The sequence below is a fragment of the Manis pentadactyla genome, chromosome 6, assembly GCF_030020395.1.
Source record: "Manis pentadactyla isolate mManPen7 chromosome 6, mManPen7.hap1, whole genome shotgun sequence".
NCBI classification, from domain to species: Eukaryota; Metazoa; Chordata; class Mammalia; order Pholidota; family Manidae; genus Manis; species Manis pentadactyla.
In genome coordinates, this window is record NC_080024.1 from 112,896,064 (window position 1) to 112,915,066 (window position 19,003).

A 19,003-nucleotide genomic window follows, 5' to 3' on the forward strand; every position below is an offset into this window, starting at 1 on the left:
ATGTGAGCAGAACAGCTAATGAAGCACTTTTATAATCACTGTATCATTCAAATATAAAAAGAAATATATAATATGCTGTCTGTCACTCAGTGGATTACGATGTTTGGTTCACACTTTTGTATTTGCCATTGAAAATCTGCCTAGATAGAAGAAATATTATTTCTCACAAAAATAACATTATCTCTCACTTCAGAGTTAAATTGCCCCAGCCTATTATGTACATATGTTTTTAATATGGATGAATGTTATAGATATGCGGATAGACAAATGAAAGATCATAATTTTGTATTTCAGAATAAATTTACATTTTTCTTATTATGTAATGATCTTATTTTTTTAAACAATTTTACAAACAAAAGAGGACTTAGTATCATACACTAAAGCAAAAAAAAATGCTGACTTTCAGGTCAGGTGACCTAGCCAAGACCCAGCACCACCCATAAATAGCTATGTACTTGAGAACAAATAAGGTATATTCTCTGGACCTGATTTCTCTTGCCAATAAAAATAAAGGATTGGACTAAATGTTCTCCAAAGCTCCTTCTGGCCTCAACATTCTTTGCTTCTTTCTGGGCTATTTTATTATTTCATAAAGGCAATAAATCCACACTGCTATTAATGAACAGAGAATTAATTTTTTAAAAACAAAAAGAAAAATTAACACTTCTCCTTATCCTTCCAGACAGAACCCTTGAGGAAATCAATATGAATTGAGGAAAAAAAAACATTACTGCGATTTCTCAGGTTTCAAACTTCAGTTCTAAATACTAAAAATAAAATTAGGGAAAAAAATCACAGTGCTCTGAAAAAGGGGAGATAATGGTTTAAGGAATATAAATAAGTCTCTGCTATGGTACATTTCCATTTGTCAACTTAAAATCCATCGTATTGGCAGAGAAGATTTTTGCGGTGGGAAAATAACCAAAAGGCTTCATGTTCTCTCTCTCCTAATGGCCCTGGATGCATCATATACTTTTACTACAAGTTATAGTGATGTTTCTAATTAATCAATGTCTACATTTCCCTGTTTATGAATTCCAATCAATGAAGTACAACAAAGGAGTGTCATCCACAAATTTGTGTTTGGCAGTTTCAAGTCATGGTCTTATAACTGGCAGATGCTGCCCCTCACGCTCCTTCACTGCCAGACCTCCTCCTTGTGCGCTCAGGACTTCCGAGCACTCTACTGCTCCTCTTCATAACAAGAGAGGGTGTGATGCTTCCCGGTTTCATGAACTACAGAAAAGAATGAAATCCTACTTATTGACTCTGGTAACAAACCACTTTAAATTTTACCTGCTGTGTCATGTCCATGTTTCAAATTTTCTTTTGCTCTGATCCAAAGTGAGATGCAAACTGAAGGAAGATAAATGAAATTACTCTTTCAGATAAAAATACAGGAAAGGATTACTTTCCATTGATGTATGGAATTCTGATGCAGAGACACAGAAGGAAATGTTCTCATTTTGTTCAAATAATAATATAGCCAGAGTCTCTGAAATCTCTCTATATATACAGAAATCAACATATGATTATACTTACAATTCTATGTAAATCTACATATCATTATGTTTTTTTACTGCCTGTTGCTTTGACATTTGGGGAGTGTGGCTTCAGGGGGGAAGCTGTGTTCCTGGCCTGGGGCAAATAAACCAGTGTGACCAAAATCAGTCTATGGCAAGGCTAGATTGGCAGAAACCCTTTGTTGCTCACAATGGGGCCTAGCTCCATTCATTCCCTCTGGCCGCCAGGCTCACTCCCTGTCTCTGCAGTCCCCTTCAAGAAAACTGGAGCAGAGCTACAGGTAGCAACGTAATCCTGAAGGCTGAGGATCCAGCTAGGTTCAAAGTCCTACTCAGATTAAGTCCAGCTTGCCTGTTCCACAGGCGGCCAACAACCAAACCAGTAGGGAGCTCCATGCACACTCAGAACCTGAAGGGCAATAGGATAAATGTTTTAATTGCACCAGCATAGGCAACTTCTGTCATCAGGTAGGATGCACCCAAGAGAGTGGTCCTATGATAGGACAGTGGCAGGAATGGGGTCTCATCCAGGCATGACATACCAGAACTTCACCCCACTCCCAGTGGGAAGGACAGATGGGACAATACATAGGGCTATGAGAGGTAAATGCACTGGCCACAAAGGAAAAACAGAACTTGCCCATAAGATGCTCTTACCTCCTGGCTGTTCTGGGTACACTGCCATGATCTTTGGAAGCCACTCTGCTGTTATTACAGGAACACACAGGAGGCAAGCTTCCAGGCCTTGTTCCCAAGGTGCCAGAAGGGGCAGCCATTGCTGGTCCATGTGTCAGAATGTCCACGGCCACAGCCCGCAACAGAGTCTCCAGGTTTTAGGGCAGTTGGGGCTGGCAGCAGGATGTTGTTCCACTGGCCATACACTGGTTTCAGTAACTCCTCTTTGGTTTGCATATGCAGTTGTACAGGAGGGGCAGCAGTGTGTACCAGCACGTCTACAGGGCTCAATGCCCCCCGCCTTCCGCAGCTTCTCATTCAAACGCCATAGCACTGCCCATAAGCAGATCGACCAGCCCCACAGACTACTGGTGTCTGACTTCAGGCCAGATTTCAACAAACCATTGTACCTCTCTTTCATGCCTGCTCCAGTAGGGTTATACGGTACATGAAACTTCCACTTTATTCCTAATTGCTGCACTCTTTCTTGTAACATATGTCCAGTAAGGTGGGTACCTTGGTCGCTCTCAATGACCTGTGGCTGGCCATAGCCTGCAAGGAGATGCTCTGGACTTCTTTTGGTGGTTTGCTGATCTGCACAACATACAGGAAAACCAACCAACAGGCCAGTAGCTGTGCCCACACAAGTCATAGCATATCAATATCCTTCTGATTATGAGCAGAGGCTATATATAGTCTATCTGCCATCTGACAAGGGGTATCAGCCCCTTTGCTACTGTCCCATGTTGCTGCAGGGCTGGGCACTCTTGCCAGGCTCTGCTGACTTCTTCAAAGGTCAATGGCAAACCCCACTGTTGGCCTACAACCCACATAGTCTTTTGCCCCACGTGCAACAAACACTGATGTAACCACTGGGCTACATCAGAGGCAGGCTTTTCTTCTAGCCAGCGCACCAGGGCCAAAGTGTCTGCTTCATCATTCCCTGGGGATGCCAAAGGCAAATGGCCAGTCACATAATATACAATAACAGTCTGAGTCTGACTAGAGGCCCATCATTCTTGCCACAGTTTTTGCCTCCAACGGGACCAGTGACCAACCATCCAGTTGACTAGGTACCATGTTGGTAGCCACAGGATCAAGCACCCACAGATGGCCCAGCTGTCCATGCAGACAACTATAGGGAGGGCTTCTGGGTGATCATGAGCCATACTGCCCGTAACTCTCCATCCTCCATCCGTATTGTCTCAGTCTTAGGATGGAAAAGCCACAACCCTCCACTTCGGGGCTGCCCATAACTGGAGCCGTCTGTATACCAAGCTTCTTCAGGTATAGGGGCTTTTCCCTCCTGATAAGGACTCTCAGCTACAATAGCTCCAAAGTAAGGTCTTCCTGCTTTCCACTAGTACAGGTCACTGGCCCTATAAGCGTTGGAGTTCTGCACTTTAGAGGCTAGTGGAGAGGCCACTACACTGATATAAATATGTGCCTCCATTTGGCCAGTGTAGGCATCTGTCCCACACCACTCCGGGGCCTTTGGGTCCAGTCTCGTACCCACCCAGCAATGGGATTAGTGGTTATTACCTCAGTAGGAGCTGTTCCAGTGCTGGGATCCGTAGCCAGCAAGGCATGGTACATAGCAGCCAGTTGTCTCTCTATCAAGGTGTACCAGACCTCTGCTCCTTTCCACAGTTGCAATCAGAATGTAATATGTTGGTGGGTCCACTGAAGCCGCTGCCAGAGGCTAAATCAATAACAATTTTGGTTACATGAACATCAAGCTCACAGGGCTCTGATGACTCCATTACACTCAAGGCCTGTACAGCCTTGACTGCCCACTTGGCAGCAGTAGAAGCTGCACATGTTTCATCGAAGTCCCACTTGATACCCTTTCATTCCAACCAGCATAAAAGCCTCAGAATTTGTGCCAAGTGCAAGATAAACACTGTCCAGTAGCCCAAAAGACCCAAAAACTCTTGTAATACTGGTAGGGGTAGGGAAAGCCTAGACCTTATCTATGACTGCTTCAGGAGTAATTTTAGTTTTACCTGATCAGACAACCCCCAAGAACTTTACTGATAAACCAGGTCCCTGAACCTTGGTGCTATTCACAGCCCATCTTTTCTTCTGCAGACGTTGCAGCAGTCTAGGAACTGACCCTTCTAAATGTACAAGAGAATCAGACGTGAACATAATATCATCAATGTAGTGATACAGTCACACTATTTGCAGTTTCTTCCATGTGACCAAGTCCTGGGTTAGAAGTCCATGACAAAAGGTGGGACTTTGGAGGTACTACTGTGGAACGACAGTGAATGTCAACTGCTGGCCTTCCCACATGAAGGTAAACTTTCTGACTTCCCTGTGCTATGTCAGAGAAGAAAGCATTAGATAGACAGAGAACATACGTCCCTAGTTAAGGACTGAGGGTGTCCATAAGAGCTGCTATAGAGAGGACAGCAGCATGCAAAGTGGGTGTGACTTTATTCAATTCCCAGTAATCCACGGTCATATGCAAGGAGCCATCAGCTTTTTCACTGGCCACACTGGGGAATTAAAAGGACTATGAGTGGACTTCATGATGCTCACCTTCTCCAACTTCTATAGAGTTTCTCCAATTTCCTTGTGTCCTCCAGACAATTTGTACTGCTTAGTATTTGTCACCCACTGAGATACAGGCAGAGCTACAGGTGGGTTCTTAGCATGTCCCCTCAGAACTGCCTTTACCACATGTACCCTCAGTCTGAACTCACCTGCAGTGGTCTGTAACCACAGGCCCTATAGGATATTGACTCCCAAAATATATTCAGGGATGAAAGAAATGTACACAGTATACTCCTCTGGAGGTAAATGCCCTATTCCCAGTGGGATTGGGGCTTTCCTCACTCTTTCTGCCTTACCCCTATAGCCATCTATCATAACAGGGGCCCAGGAAAACACTCAGGGTTGCCATAAATCAGAGAACGTTCAGCTCCTGTGTCCACCAGCACCAGGAAACATTGTACAATCATGAGGGATCAATGAATTGCTAATTCTACATGTGGCCTCCAGTCTCCACCACATCCCCCAGTTGGGGAACTTTGCCCTCCAACTCAGTCAAATCACAACACCCAATAGCCCTCCTGTGGGGCTGAGGGCTCAGGCAGTGTTGAGTACTTTCCCCCAGGATATCCTGCAGGCACATAAGCCAGACATGGGCTTTACCTCTGGTTTCCGTATCTTGGACTTAAGCTGCTGAAACCACTCCTCTGGCTTTAATTGGTACCAAAGTTCTAACAAGATTCTATTGGGCTGCCTGCCCATCAAGTTTTTCTTTCACTACCCTGGCCTTTATCAATTCAACCCACATCTGTGTCCTCTAGATCTTCACAGGGCCCTTTGAACCTCTCCTTTCAGTCCTAGCCCATACTTCCTTCGGTGCTTTTATTGTTTCAACCTCCCCCAGATATGCTGAACTACCAGTAGCCTCACTCATGGGTTGCCCGAGGCCTGCTGTCAGCCAGTCCAGAAGTGCATGATTCCCTAGGGTGCGACAGTAATTTTCCAACCGCTGCTGGAGGGAGGGATGAGTTATCAGGGAGTTTATCCATTTCTGACCCAGACAGAAAAGTACTCTCTATCCCTAAGTCCCAAAGATGCAAAAGCCATGTACCAGAGGTTCAGAGGGCTTCTGTGGAAACCGGATGCTCAAATCTACCAGCTCATCCAGGGTATAGGGACCAAGCATGGAGTGCTCCACAACCTGGGGAGGGGGCTACTCCTCCCACTGAGGACCCCATGGTTGTTGCATTTTTATTTTCTTAATTACAACCGGGTAGGCCTTTAACACAGGAGGCGCTGGAGCCTTGGGCAGGGCCTCAGCAACAGTTCTGCCCTCAGCTCCCCCCCCTCCCCCTCACCAGCTCCTCCTCCCCTGATGTCTCTTTTACCATCTCCAGCGCTGAAGGCACCACTCATCCCTTCCCCTATCCCACGGCCTCTTGCAGCTCGGATTTTCCTGCTGCCTCCTCCCTCACTACTAGCATGTCTCTCAGCAGCATGACCCTGGTTCTTAATAGCTTCCTTTCCGTTTTCAGAGCATCCCACAACTCATCTCCCAGCTTATTCCAGCAATGCTAAAGTGCGTGTCTCTCCTCAGTAACTCTTTCCAGTGCCGTGAGAAACAGCCATCCCACAATTCCTGTGTCCTGTGACCACTCAGGCCCCCTAAGCAGTCACTAATTTCATGGAAGGCTAATTCCACAGCTTCCAGTGTCATCACCCCTTCCCCAATTCCGGGAGGCCCACTCATCTAGGAGGGCTTTATCCCAGACCAAATCCCCACTGGGGAATCCCCAGGTGAATGCCCACCCTTGTGGGTAAAACTTCAATACTTCCAGAATCTCTTACCTGGCCTTAGTCCATTTCCTTATCAGGAGGTGTTTACAAGGGGTGCAGGGAAGTTCTCCTCTCCTCCCCTCGGTTGTCATCGGTCTGGCACCTGTGAGTCGCTGGGGCTGTGCCTGGGGAGCTCCTCCAAAGGGCAGGGGGAGAGGCGAGTGCACAGTGAATGGAAGAGAGATGGGTACGGGAGAGCAGCGGCTGGGGCGTGAAAGGAGCCAGGCTTCCTGTGAGCAGCAAATGGTTTCCTCCCACTTTATCCTTTCCCTAGACTTTTTTGGCTTCACCAGTTTCACTAGTTTATTCACCCCGGGCGGGGAACACGTTTTCCCACTTGAGCTATAATGGGTGATGCCTCACCCCCGACAGGGGGCTCCCAGGTGAAACTCCCCCATCCACAGTGGGGTTCCTGGGTGTCTCCCCACCATCTCTGGGGGAGCCTATCCAAACATCCCAGCCACAAAGGCAGATTTCAGGTGCACCGTTCCTGCCAACTATGCCAGGTATCACCCTGGGCTGGGAACACCACTTCCTGGGGCTACAGAGGGCTTGCGGACAGGGATGGTCCCTCTCCGGGTGAGCTGATTCCTAGAGATAGCCAACAATTTACCTGTAATCATGCCTTTGTTGCACAAACCAATTAGCCCTGAGTTCATAACCCACTCACTTCTTTTTATCAGGTCCTTCACATGTCCCAGCCTGGGACACTATCATCCTGCTTGCACTAAATAACCCCAGGGCCAGGCACATCACAGCTCAAGACAATCCTCACACCCAAGACCACTGAAATTATTCCAACTAGACAATCCTAAACCTGCTTATCCTGCCTGTCCTGTCTCACCCATTCCTTCCTGTAAATAATAAAATGAAGGCTTTTGTCTACCCTTTCCCCTCACTTCTTCTGCCTCCTGACAGACTCCGACAGACCCATATGATCCTGCATGGTGCGATGATCCTGCTCCGAAGTAACAAACTATCTCTTCAACACCAGTTGTCTCTTCATCTGCTAGCCTAACTATACCTAAATAAAAACAAAATCCAAGGTATATTTTAAAACATATTTGCTAAGGCTTATGCAAAAACAATGAGAAAAAAACTGAAGACTTTATAAACATCACCCTTCTGTGGTTCCTCCAGATATAAGTGAATTCTATTGGCCATGGCAAACTGGTATCAATCCTGTGTGGGCCAACAAACTGATAAAAAGTTAAGTACTAGTGAAAAATAAGAAACTAAAGTAACCCCACCCTAAACATTTTCTCAATATCTATTTAAAAATAATCCAAAAAAGATTTCATTACCCTTTGCCCAAGTTGAAGTCAAACGTGGAACCCCTGCCACTATATCAAACTCAGTGACCACAGAATCAAGCACAACTTTCTCTGTTCCGACATCAAGACCTGCTAAGTCTGGCCACTGACATCCACCTCAGGCATCTTACTTACTGTCTCATTACATGCCAAATCTTAAACTTATTGAAATGGAAAGACCATTAAAGACCTTCTAATCTAACACTCTTATCCTACAGACAAAGAACATGAGCCCCAGTCTGGTGAAGGGCTTGTCCCTGATCAAAGAGATAATTATCACTAGAGCCAAAGACTAAAATCCAAATATCCTGACCCCCAGCTAATTCTACAAAACTGCCAATAGCAACATCTGCTCAATCAGACAGGTCATTACAATGTCACCATATACTATATATGTTTAACTGCTTCCAACCCCATACCTCTGCTCATGCTGCCTCCTTGGCCCAGAAGATCTCTGCTATGACCCTTCAACTATCTTATCTTTCAAGGTTAGCTGCCTAGAGAGCATCCAGGTGTTAAAATGCAAATAAGTTGTATTCTCTCATTCTGCATTTTACCAGGTTGGATTTAACAGACATTTGTTACAATAGAACCAAATATGCATATGAAAAATATTATTAAATAAATTAAATAAAGCATTAAATATGGGTTTCTTAGATACTCTTCACTGTTCAAGTTGACATGAGCTCCTAAGGGTCCTACCTTTCCCTGAAGGCTGAATGTGCTTAAGAGCCCTAATTTGCAAAACAACTTCATTGTATTGCATCATTCTTTGTAAGTTAATTCTCTTCTACTCAAGTATGCTAAGATCCTTTAGAGAATAACTGCCTCATATTTCTGTTTCTCAAAGTTCATAATTCACTAATTAGGTATACATTTGTAAATTGTAAGAGGTTCAGTGGGAGAGGAAGAATGGGAATTAACATTAGTCAGGATCAGATATTTGAAATATATACAATTAGAGACAATACATTTTATTTTTGTAGAGTCAAATAAAATTTCCCTTTTTATTTGGGAAACTTACATTTTTATATAGGAAATTTGAAATTTTACAGCCTACATATGGCTTTGGGGTTTTATGCCCAGAATACCCACATACACACTAAACATCTATTAAATAACATCTATGAAAAAAATGTTGTTTGCTGAAATATCTTGTTCCTATACTTTGTTAATTGTAAAGGTGGGTGGGAAAGGCTAGTAAATGGCACCCAAATGACACTTGTCTTTGGGCTGAATGTTGTGAAAAAGAGTAACATATTAAGAGCATAATAGGAACAGGGAAACACCTCTGTTCAAGTCTGTGGCAACCCTATGGAGACTAGCACATTAAACAGAAGTTTATCCACATGGGAGATTTCAGCAGACAAAGAGATAATAAGACAGCAATAAAACCTAAGGAAAAGAGGCCCTCTTGCATATGCTGTTAAAAAGGGTAGAAATTGAGTGACCTCTTGGGAGTATGATATGAAAGGCTTACCAAAATTTTAAATGCACATGCTCCTTAGTATAACAATTCTACTGGTAAGATTTATTTATGAATCAAATGTAAAAGTATATCAAGACATATGAATAATAACACTGGTTATAAATGGTATGTAACAACAAAAAATAAAAATCAACTAAATGTTTATAATAGGGCACTATTTAATAAATTATGGTACATTCACAGAATGTAATACTACACACAATTGAAAACAATGACAAGACCTCTACCTCCAAGATATCCAATACAGAATTCATTCTAAATGCATATCTTTTCAATTACCCTATGTGAACATCCTTTAAATAATTTTATGTTCCAAACACCTCAAAACTCAAATTAGTAATATGGCCCTTTGAAATATCACTTTCTTACCATTGATCAAAGAAGTCCATTTGCATGGAGATGCCATTAAACATCAGGAGCATCATTCAACAGATATTTTTGGAAATCTAGCTACACAAAACTCTACACTAAAACAGCATTAAGCACTTCTGCAAAAGGGAAAAAGCACTTCAAAAAAGGGAAAAATCCCAAAGTGGGATGGAAAAAATGGTAAAAGCATCAACATTGCATTAGAAATCAAGCTGCGCTTTAAGAGAAAACTGGGATTTGTGCCAATACAGAAAAGACAGAAGGTTAAATACTCATGTTGCAGGGCAAGATAACTCAAGTGGTAATAATGTTAGCAGTCTAAAGGGGAATGATATGAGAAAAGGTAAAAAATATGTCTCAACAGAAGAAGTGGTCTCAAATATTAAAATAAAAACTTTATGAAATACGCAGCAATCAATACTGGTTAACTATAGCACTGTTAGAATGTAAGATATGTCTGTCTCCCCAGGACACTGGTTCTCAAACATGAGTATGTGTCAGAGTCACCTGAGGGGCTTGGTGAAATAGCAAACGCTGATCCCCACGCCCAGAGTGTCTGATTCAGTAGGCTGGGAGTGGGGCTCAAGAATTCGCATCACAGACCTCAAGGCAATGCCAATGCTACTGGCTCAGAGACCAAAGCTGGTGAACCATTATCCAAGGACAACTTTGAACACATCAAATACTCAGTCTCCTCAGAGGGCAGACACAGAAAACCAAAAATGCTAAGAATGGCACCCTCACATAAGTTGAGATAAATGCAGGCCTTCCCAAGTCTGGTCCAAGCACCCTCTCAGACAGCAAGTTCTCTGGGATATACTTAGAGCACTCAACTCTCATGAACTGGTCTATGAGATAAAACCAATCTGGACCTCAGGGGGAACTGGACCTCAGCCCCATATTAAACACCACACCTCCCAGTGAGGCAGATCCTGAAGAAAGAGTACTACAGCTTAACACAGACTTATATTTAACATCTTAACATCAGTCATAGACCAGATCAACACATGATGCTTCATTTAATGCTGGAGTTCATCAAAACACACCCCACCTGGCATCAAACCAAAGAATGTATGACATTGTGTCATTTCACCAACTCTAATGTGTAAACACATAACCACAACCCACATTCAGACCCCAAAACCCACGCCCAGATAGATGGTGCGAGCCCATGAGGTTGTTAGTGAGAATGCTCTAACACACCACCATCCCCAAAGCACTCACTATGGAGATCTCTTGATCCCTTTTGCCCACCCCGAAATTCATAGGAATACAAAGACCTGTCATAAGGAAACAGCACAGGTAACTGGAGGCATGCACATTATACAGCAACACTGTCAAGATGTCACCGCGATGTATTTTTTAGACGTGCTTAACATTTACACAATAGACTCTGTATAAAGCAGATTACCCTCCATAATGTGGATGGGCCTCATCCTAAGACTTGAAGACCTTCTGAGAAAAAAGACAGACCAATTCTGCTTCCAGAATGCCTCTGGATGCGAGCCTGCACCACCTACTCTTCTCTGGTCTTGGCCTGCCAACCTCCTGTGTACATTTCAGACATGTCAGTCCCCACAACCACATGAGTCAATTCCTGAAAATAAATCCCTCTCTCTCCCCTACATATATACACACATACATATAATTCACCATCACTGAGTAGGGACAGAGATTGTGACAGACTGTCAACTACTCCTATTGGTTCTGTTTCTCTGGAGAACCCTGACAAATACAACCCCTTACAGTGCACAATCTCTACCCTAACTGGTAATAAATAAACAATAACCCCCATCTTTCTAAAAGAAAGGGTCTCCCTTCACCTTTAAAATGAGATTACCTTTTAAAATGTACCAGACTTTAATGACACATATTCTATACCACTATATGTAAAACTCAAACAGAAGCAACCAGTTTTAGGTGATCGAAAAAACACCTCTACTGTGGTTATGTGAACCATGTGATTACATTGTGAATTCCCACAGTGAGTGCACAAAAACGGTCCAGGAATCAACATCTTACCAAGCATCCATCCTGATTCCAATGCTCTTTGGAATCCAGGCTCAGCTTCCTCTCTCTGTTGGGTTGTTTCATTGCCGCTGTAGCACTCCTTAGGGTTTCTCTAGAACAGTGCCACAGAGGAAGTTGTAGGGTTTTGCCCCTTTAAAATTACAAAAACAAACCCCAAATAGTACTTTCAATTATATGTCTTATAGCTGATTATCATAAGTACCCTGATAAATGAACTGACATAAAAATTTTACTGTTGATTTTACAGCCTCTGGTATAATAATAAAGGAGTGGGGAAAAGAAATGAGCTTTCTAGAATTTATATCACAAAGAAAATAGATATTATTTCTTTTGGTCTTATCTATCACAAAATTCCCAGCTTTTTACTTAGCTGTCCTAACCAATTAAGATTCACTTCAGTCTGCCTGTACAGCTTCAGTACTCACACGGCCTGATTGTCCACAAGGGTCAAAGCAAAGGTATTCTTGGTAAGAGGTCTTAGCCACACACAGCATAACACAGCAACCTGGAACAGAGAAAATAAGAAAATTTTTACCAATCCTATTTATCATGACTCATGATCTTCTTCAGTACATTAATAAAAAATTGTAGACATTCTTTGAAAAATTATTTGGAATGAGTTTTTTGATACAGCAGGTTAACAATTTGGGACAACCAACCACTAGTAATACATGAGTACCACTGGAGTTATAACTCAAAAGGTCATTCACTTTGAATAATTTTAACTATAACTGACAGGTAATTTAAAAAAATTAATACAACTAAATCATCTGTAGGCCCAATGTTTTAGAATCCATATATCCAACTTCTTCCTTGATATTTCCACCTAAACAGTGACCCTAAATCATACAACATATTCACCACTGAGCTCATGGTTTCCCCTTTCATTGCCTCCCAGTTCTACTCTCATCTCCTGTATGCATTAATGACATGATTGGCCACCCATTTGCTCACATCTGCCCACACAGTTGTTCAGACTGTGCAGTGCACAAGAGCACCAGCCAAGGGGCAAGTGGAAGCTGAAATCCACCCCTGGGCTCTGCACACACGCCGTTGCCACTGCCGTGGGATTACATCTGCCAGGAAGAAAACACATCTTTTTCTAATTCAAACCAAGACACCTTTTGGGCGAATGACTTTTGGCCACGACGATTTTGCCAGAGACCAGGGAATTGCCGTCATTCCATACTTCACATCACAACCCGCACTCTGTCTCCAGATTTTGTTGATTTTTAATCTACTAAACATTTTTTAATTCAACTAAAAGAAACTTCATATCCTTGAGAAAAGCTTTCCTTGTTTACCTTCTGCTCCCAATGGACCAGGTGTCTTACCAAAAATAACTGTGCCTGTGCTCGTATTTGCCACAGCATTCAACACTACACTGCATTTTTAATTCACAGACACATCCTCCCTTATGAAGCTACAAGCATGCTGACGACCAAGATTGTGAATCACCAATCTTCATTTTTCCATTGCCTACAAAGTGTGTCTCACAGCGACTCTCGGTGAGTTTTTGTTGCCCTGAATTGCATAAAGGCACCTCTGAATTACAAAGAAGCCTTGACCTCAAGTCTGATGGTAGCAACTCCCATCCACGTTACTCCTTTTAGAGTGCTGCATGATTAGGTGAGCCTGGTTCTCAAGCTTAACAACTCCTTTCCCCCTTTTTTAACGTAAAAAAAAACAACTTCCTCATCTGTTTGCTTCTAGTCAGTTGATATTTATTTATGTCTTTAAGACAGGCACTTACCGACTAAATTCAATAACATTACATTCATTTTTGTAGCATGTAAATACAATTTACTATGCCTAGCTCCTAGTTAATGCTCTGAACATCTATGCAAATGAACAGTTTGGACTCGATGCCTTTAGCAAAGTGTAACTGCACAAAACACTAGCATTACCAAGTCTGGCCTGCATTTCACAACTAATAATAAGCCACAGCTTGTCAAGCTGAAATCATCTGGCTACTGAGGCTTTTCTCCTTGCCATCTAAGCAATCTGTCTTACTAATCCCTGATAATTATCTCAATTAACTCTGTTTTAAAAAGAAGGAAGCTTGAATTTATATTATGCATTGAAAAAAAGATTTAAATATTTTACACTGAGAAGTTTCAAAGTACAACTTGTAACATTTGGGTTCCATTTAGATTTAGAAATGATAAGGCAAAAATATACCAGATACCTAGACTCATATACGATTTTGCTGCCAGATGAAAAAGGAATCAAATAGAATATTCCATCAAAGAAAAGTTAAAGGAAGTAGACGGTAAGTAGATACAAGATGACAGATAGAGAGATGGAGAGATAGATTAGATAGATAGATAGATGATGGATGGATAGATAGATAGATAGATAGATAGATAGATAGATAGATAGATAGATAGATAGATAGACAGCTGACAGACTGACACACAGACAAACCGACAGGTGGGTTTTATATAATTTCTTCAAATGTCAATTCTCAGGATGTTGGTTAGAATACATTTGATATATATTTAACCTGATATCCTTAGTATAAAAATATTTGGATTATTCTGATTGTCCATGATACATGGTCTATCAGGGGCCCCCAGTGTCACATCAGCCACATGCTTCCTTGCTGAGTTTTGAAGAAACAAAATAATTTTAGAAACAAGGAAGAGTAACAGCACATTCTAAAATACATTTAAAAAATCTATCACCTAGGGGAATGAAAGGTGGGCAGTGATGGAGCAGAGCTACACACCAGTGCACCTCAGCTTTGTGACAACATCCAAAACTAGAACAGACAGTCGTTGCAAATGATTTTAATTAACTAACCTTCTAAATAATATTTTATATTTAGAAAAAAGACAGGTAACATATGTATGTGATTTGTGTATCTGTAGAAAATTTGGAAATAGGGCACTGATTTTTCAAATTAATCCTCTTAATCAGTTTGATTTCCCTTCATGGTTAGGAGATGTCTGCACATTGCCAAACACTTGTCTTAGTGACCTCCTAAATAAGCAGACAAATTAGATTATAATTTAGAAAGCTTATGAACAAATTCAATACTTCAAATTAAAGGAGTCTATAAACTACAAAAACAATGCACTTGTCTGCCTATATTTAGTTACTATTTGGCAGTTCTTTCAAAAAACATTTATTGATTACCTATTATCATCAATATAGTCACAGGTACTTTGCAGAATATATAAGAATGATTCATAAGATATCCTAGAAAGGGAGATAACTAGAGTAGCCATATTCCTTGGATAACCCAGTATAGTTCTGCCTCATGCCACCTATCCTGGTAATGATTATTAACAGCACTGCCTTTCACTCCCAAAACTGCAACAGTTTAAACAATAAATCATATAGTCACTATTACCAGGCTAAAATTTATTCATCCAGTTGATATTCAATGTTAATAACACAGAGTAGTGTTCAAATAAATTAATAAATGATTACAACTGAGGCATTTTGACCACTGTGTGAATTATTGCTCCCCTTTACTGGTATTAGTACTTAGCTAATATTACCTGAGTACTCACATACAGCTGGTATAGGCATAATGCCTCTACATATAGACTTTCAATCAATACTTAGAACAACCCAAGAAAATATGTACCATTATCAAACTCAATTCACAGATTAAGAAATACCAAGGGGATAAGTAACTTCCCAAGGTTATGAAACAATTACCCAGGTAGTACAAGTCTACAGTCCTTCATCCAACACTACCCTATGTTGCAGTTTTCCTGGCTATCTTGTAAATTTAGTTACCTGAGACTCAACCATCCAGGTACACTACCTAAATCCTTACCACATCCAAGGATCTAAGTAAGAAACTGACACTAAAGTTTTTGTGAGAACCCCTGGCCCTCATGCATAGCTTATCTCCTTAGTTGCTTTATATCATCACTGTACTTTACATCAGAGCAGCCACCTACTCTCCCTTTTTTAAAAAATTTTATCTTTATTATCTATTTGGGAATCTTAACAAATTAACAGTTAGTCATGTACTTATTGTGACTCATATGTATCCCATAATGCTTTATGACAACAGCACAGGAAGTCCCAAGATTCAGAGCCCAAATGGTATCACACAGGGTTTCTGAAACTCAAAATGTTATAAATTGGTACTTTATCAGACATATCTTCAAATATCCTTTTCTGTCACCAGTATAACTGTAATAAAATCAGATAATCAGAAACATAACCCTTTTCTTCCCCTCCCCCTCTTCTTCTCTCCCCCCGACCCCACACACATTACAGAAGCAGCACCAAAGACACAAGTCCCAGACAACATTAGCACAGGAAAAACTCTAATACATCAGTTTTTGGGTCTGCCTGTCTGAATTCTTTCTGAAACAACATTAAAATTCTACACTCCATTCAAACGTACCTAGTGGCTAAATAACATACATAAACATTATCTCTCCTTGTAAGATAGAATCACTTAAAGGGTTTGTCCCATACTGAAGTCTCCAAACTTAAGCCAATTAAGTTTGTACAAATTCACTCTTGAGATCTTCCTGCAGAGACGGCACTGTTATCCCTGCTTTGAGACACCCTTTGCTCTAAACAAAGATCAAAGCCATTAAAATATACACCAAATAACCCTCTTTGTAAATGTGCAGTAGATTAAAACAAAGCGGCAAGTAAGCTGAAAACCTTGAGTCTGTTGGGTCCAGAAGGAAAGACAGGCAGGAGAAGTTAGGAGTTGTGATCAACACAAGATGAACACGGAGCCAGGTTTACCCCTTGAAACCCAGAAGTGGCAGGAGGCTCCAGCAATCATGAATGGGAGCCAGATGGAACTTCTGTCACAAGGGCCTGGTGGGGTGAGCTGTAAAACTGCTCTAAGAAGGCAGGAGGAACCAACACAAACTCCTGACCAGGAAACGGGCCCCAGGAAGTGGGAGTAGAAGGTGACCACAAATATCAAAAAGCCAAAATCTATGGGAACACACAGACTGAAAAATCCAAGTCCTCCTACTCAAAGTGTGCTTCCAAATGAAAATTCAAAAATACATAAAAGAAATCAAATGCTAAGAAAGATAATCAATAAAACCAGTCACTGGGGGAAGACTTCATCCTGGTGAAATTTAAGTTATAGAAAATTTGGATGAATATATTTTAATAAATAAGTTTAGAATGCTCAAAAAAGACAGATGAAAGAAAAAAGTCCCTAACAAATGAACAAGAAATTAAGAACCATAATATATGTAAGTAAAGCAAAAAGAACTGGATATGAAAAAGTTTAAGAACTTGGCAATTTAAAGTGTAGTCAGTAAGATAAGCAAACTGACGTATCTTTAGCTAGACAGACCAAGAAAAAAGAGGGAATATTCAAATTACTAAATTCAGAATAAGACAAGTTACAACAATACTGATCTTACAGAAATTAAAAAGGCTACAAGGGAATACTATGAAAACTGTATTTTGACAAATTAGATAACTTACACTAAATTTCTAAAAAGACACAAATTGCTGAAAATACTCAAGAAGAAATAAGAAAATCTGAATATGCTTATAATAAGAAAAGAGATAAAAATGGCAATTTAAAGACTTCCAAAAGAAAAGCCCAGGCTCAGATAATTTACACCAAATATTCAAATAATTACTACTTATCCTCCACAAACTCTTCCAAAAAAAGAGAGAAGAGGAAGTAATACTTCCAACTCATTCTATGAAACCAGTATTGCCCTGATTGCAAAACCAGACAAAGATATCACAAGAAAACTACAGAACAAGCATGAATTATGTGCAGTTCGCAAGAGGCAGATAAGCCAGGAACATGCAATGCTCCTACCTACCTTCATTAGACCACACTATTCACAAGGAAGGAGAAGTCTATACTGAACCAGGGTCATAAGCCTCCTCCATACTGCTTGACACACACAGGGCATTAGCTGAACCCCAGCATTTCCAGCTCCACTGAGTGAAATCTGAGCAAGGACAAAAGACAACAGGGACACAAAAATCACAAGTGAGAGAAAGTGACTCTGGTTCTCTTAAGCAAAAGGGCATCTGCCAGAAGAATATGCAAGACTTAACATCTATGAAAGACTCAGAAAGAAACAAGGAAATGCATACCGAAAATAAAATCCTCTTACACCCATGCATTTAATGGCAAAGGTAAATTTTATCAAGAGTTAGAATGTGAAGCAGCAATAACTCTCACATATTGCTAAGTGTAAACTGGTACAACTATCAGTTGAATCCAGATGTTTCTAGACACATAGGAAAACTAGCACATGTACAAGAAGGACATGTTTATTGTGGCACTGCTTATAATAAGAATAATTTGGTAATACTCAAAACACCCATCAATAGGAAAATGGATACATAATTGTGATACAGTCAAAAAAAGATAATAAACAGCACATAAAATACATGAGCTAGGTATATTCCATCACAGATAAATTTCTAAAACAGATTTGAACAAAATCTCTAGAATATATTTCTGTAATATTTGCTTACAGATTCATAGACATCCACTCAAAATATAAAGATGTAACTGAGAACAACACAAAACTATAGCATAGTACTTACATTTCAGGAAGGGTGAAGATAATAGGTTTGGGGACAAGAGACTTCAACCAATTATAATGCTTTCAGTCCTTTTAGAAAATGGAAGCAAATATGGCAAAATATTATTATAATTAAATCTGGATAGCCAGCACAGAGTTGTCGCTGACTCTCATGGGTTTACTTGTGTATTCTGTAGTTTTATTCTGTGAGCTCATCTTCAGGGAGTTTCTTATGAGTTCTGGGAGTGTCCCAGGTGTTTGAGACATTGCCAGGGGGCAGTTTTGCCACCGCTGCTTGAGCTTTCTGCATTGCTGGGCATGGGACAATGCAGCCACCTTTGTGTAGTACAGATTTAGGTTTATGATTTTGTGGTGATTATTTTTCCACCAATGTTTTAGTGGAGATGAACCTCTTCTGTGCTACTACATAGGTCAGTGAGTGAAGGTTTATTATTCAAAGTTAGGACATTTTCTTTGTCTAAGCTCTGTAGAGAAGAGACAATTTGCAACTCAAAACCATGCTTGCAGTTAAGGTAGCAGATCCTATACCCACGCAGGAATAAAATGCAAAGTCCCTAATGGGTATATATGATTTGTTTACTCAATTTTATCTTTATTTCTGGCATCTAAAGACTTTCCCTTTTAAATTATCCAAGCTCAGCTGTGTAATACAAATACATTTGTTTTATTTTCCTAATATGTCTTTTTTTTCTACATCTACTCAATTGACCATCTTGACAAGAAGTCACTTATTTATTTTCT

At 40.8% G+C, this 19,003-nt stretch overlaps 1 long non-coding RNA gene across 2 annotated transcripts in view; it reads right to left on the reverse strand.

The window, feature by feature from the left end:
• Positions 1-12,243, reverse strand: part of LOC130684140 (uncharacterized) — a 191,518-nt gene extending 179,275 nt beyond the window's left edge. For both annotated transcript variants that reach the window (XR_008998305.1, XR_008998306.1), the window contains exons 1-2: positions 12,161-12,243; positions 11,727-11,826 (exon numbers count right to left, since the gene is read on the reverse strand). This is a non-coding gene — a long non-coding RNA (uncharacterized LOC130684140). The remainder of the gene's footprint in view (positions 1-11,726; positions 11,827-12,160) is intronic.
• Positions 12,244-19,003: the final 6,760 nt, after the last annotated feature.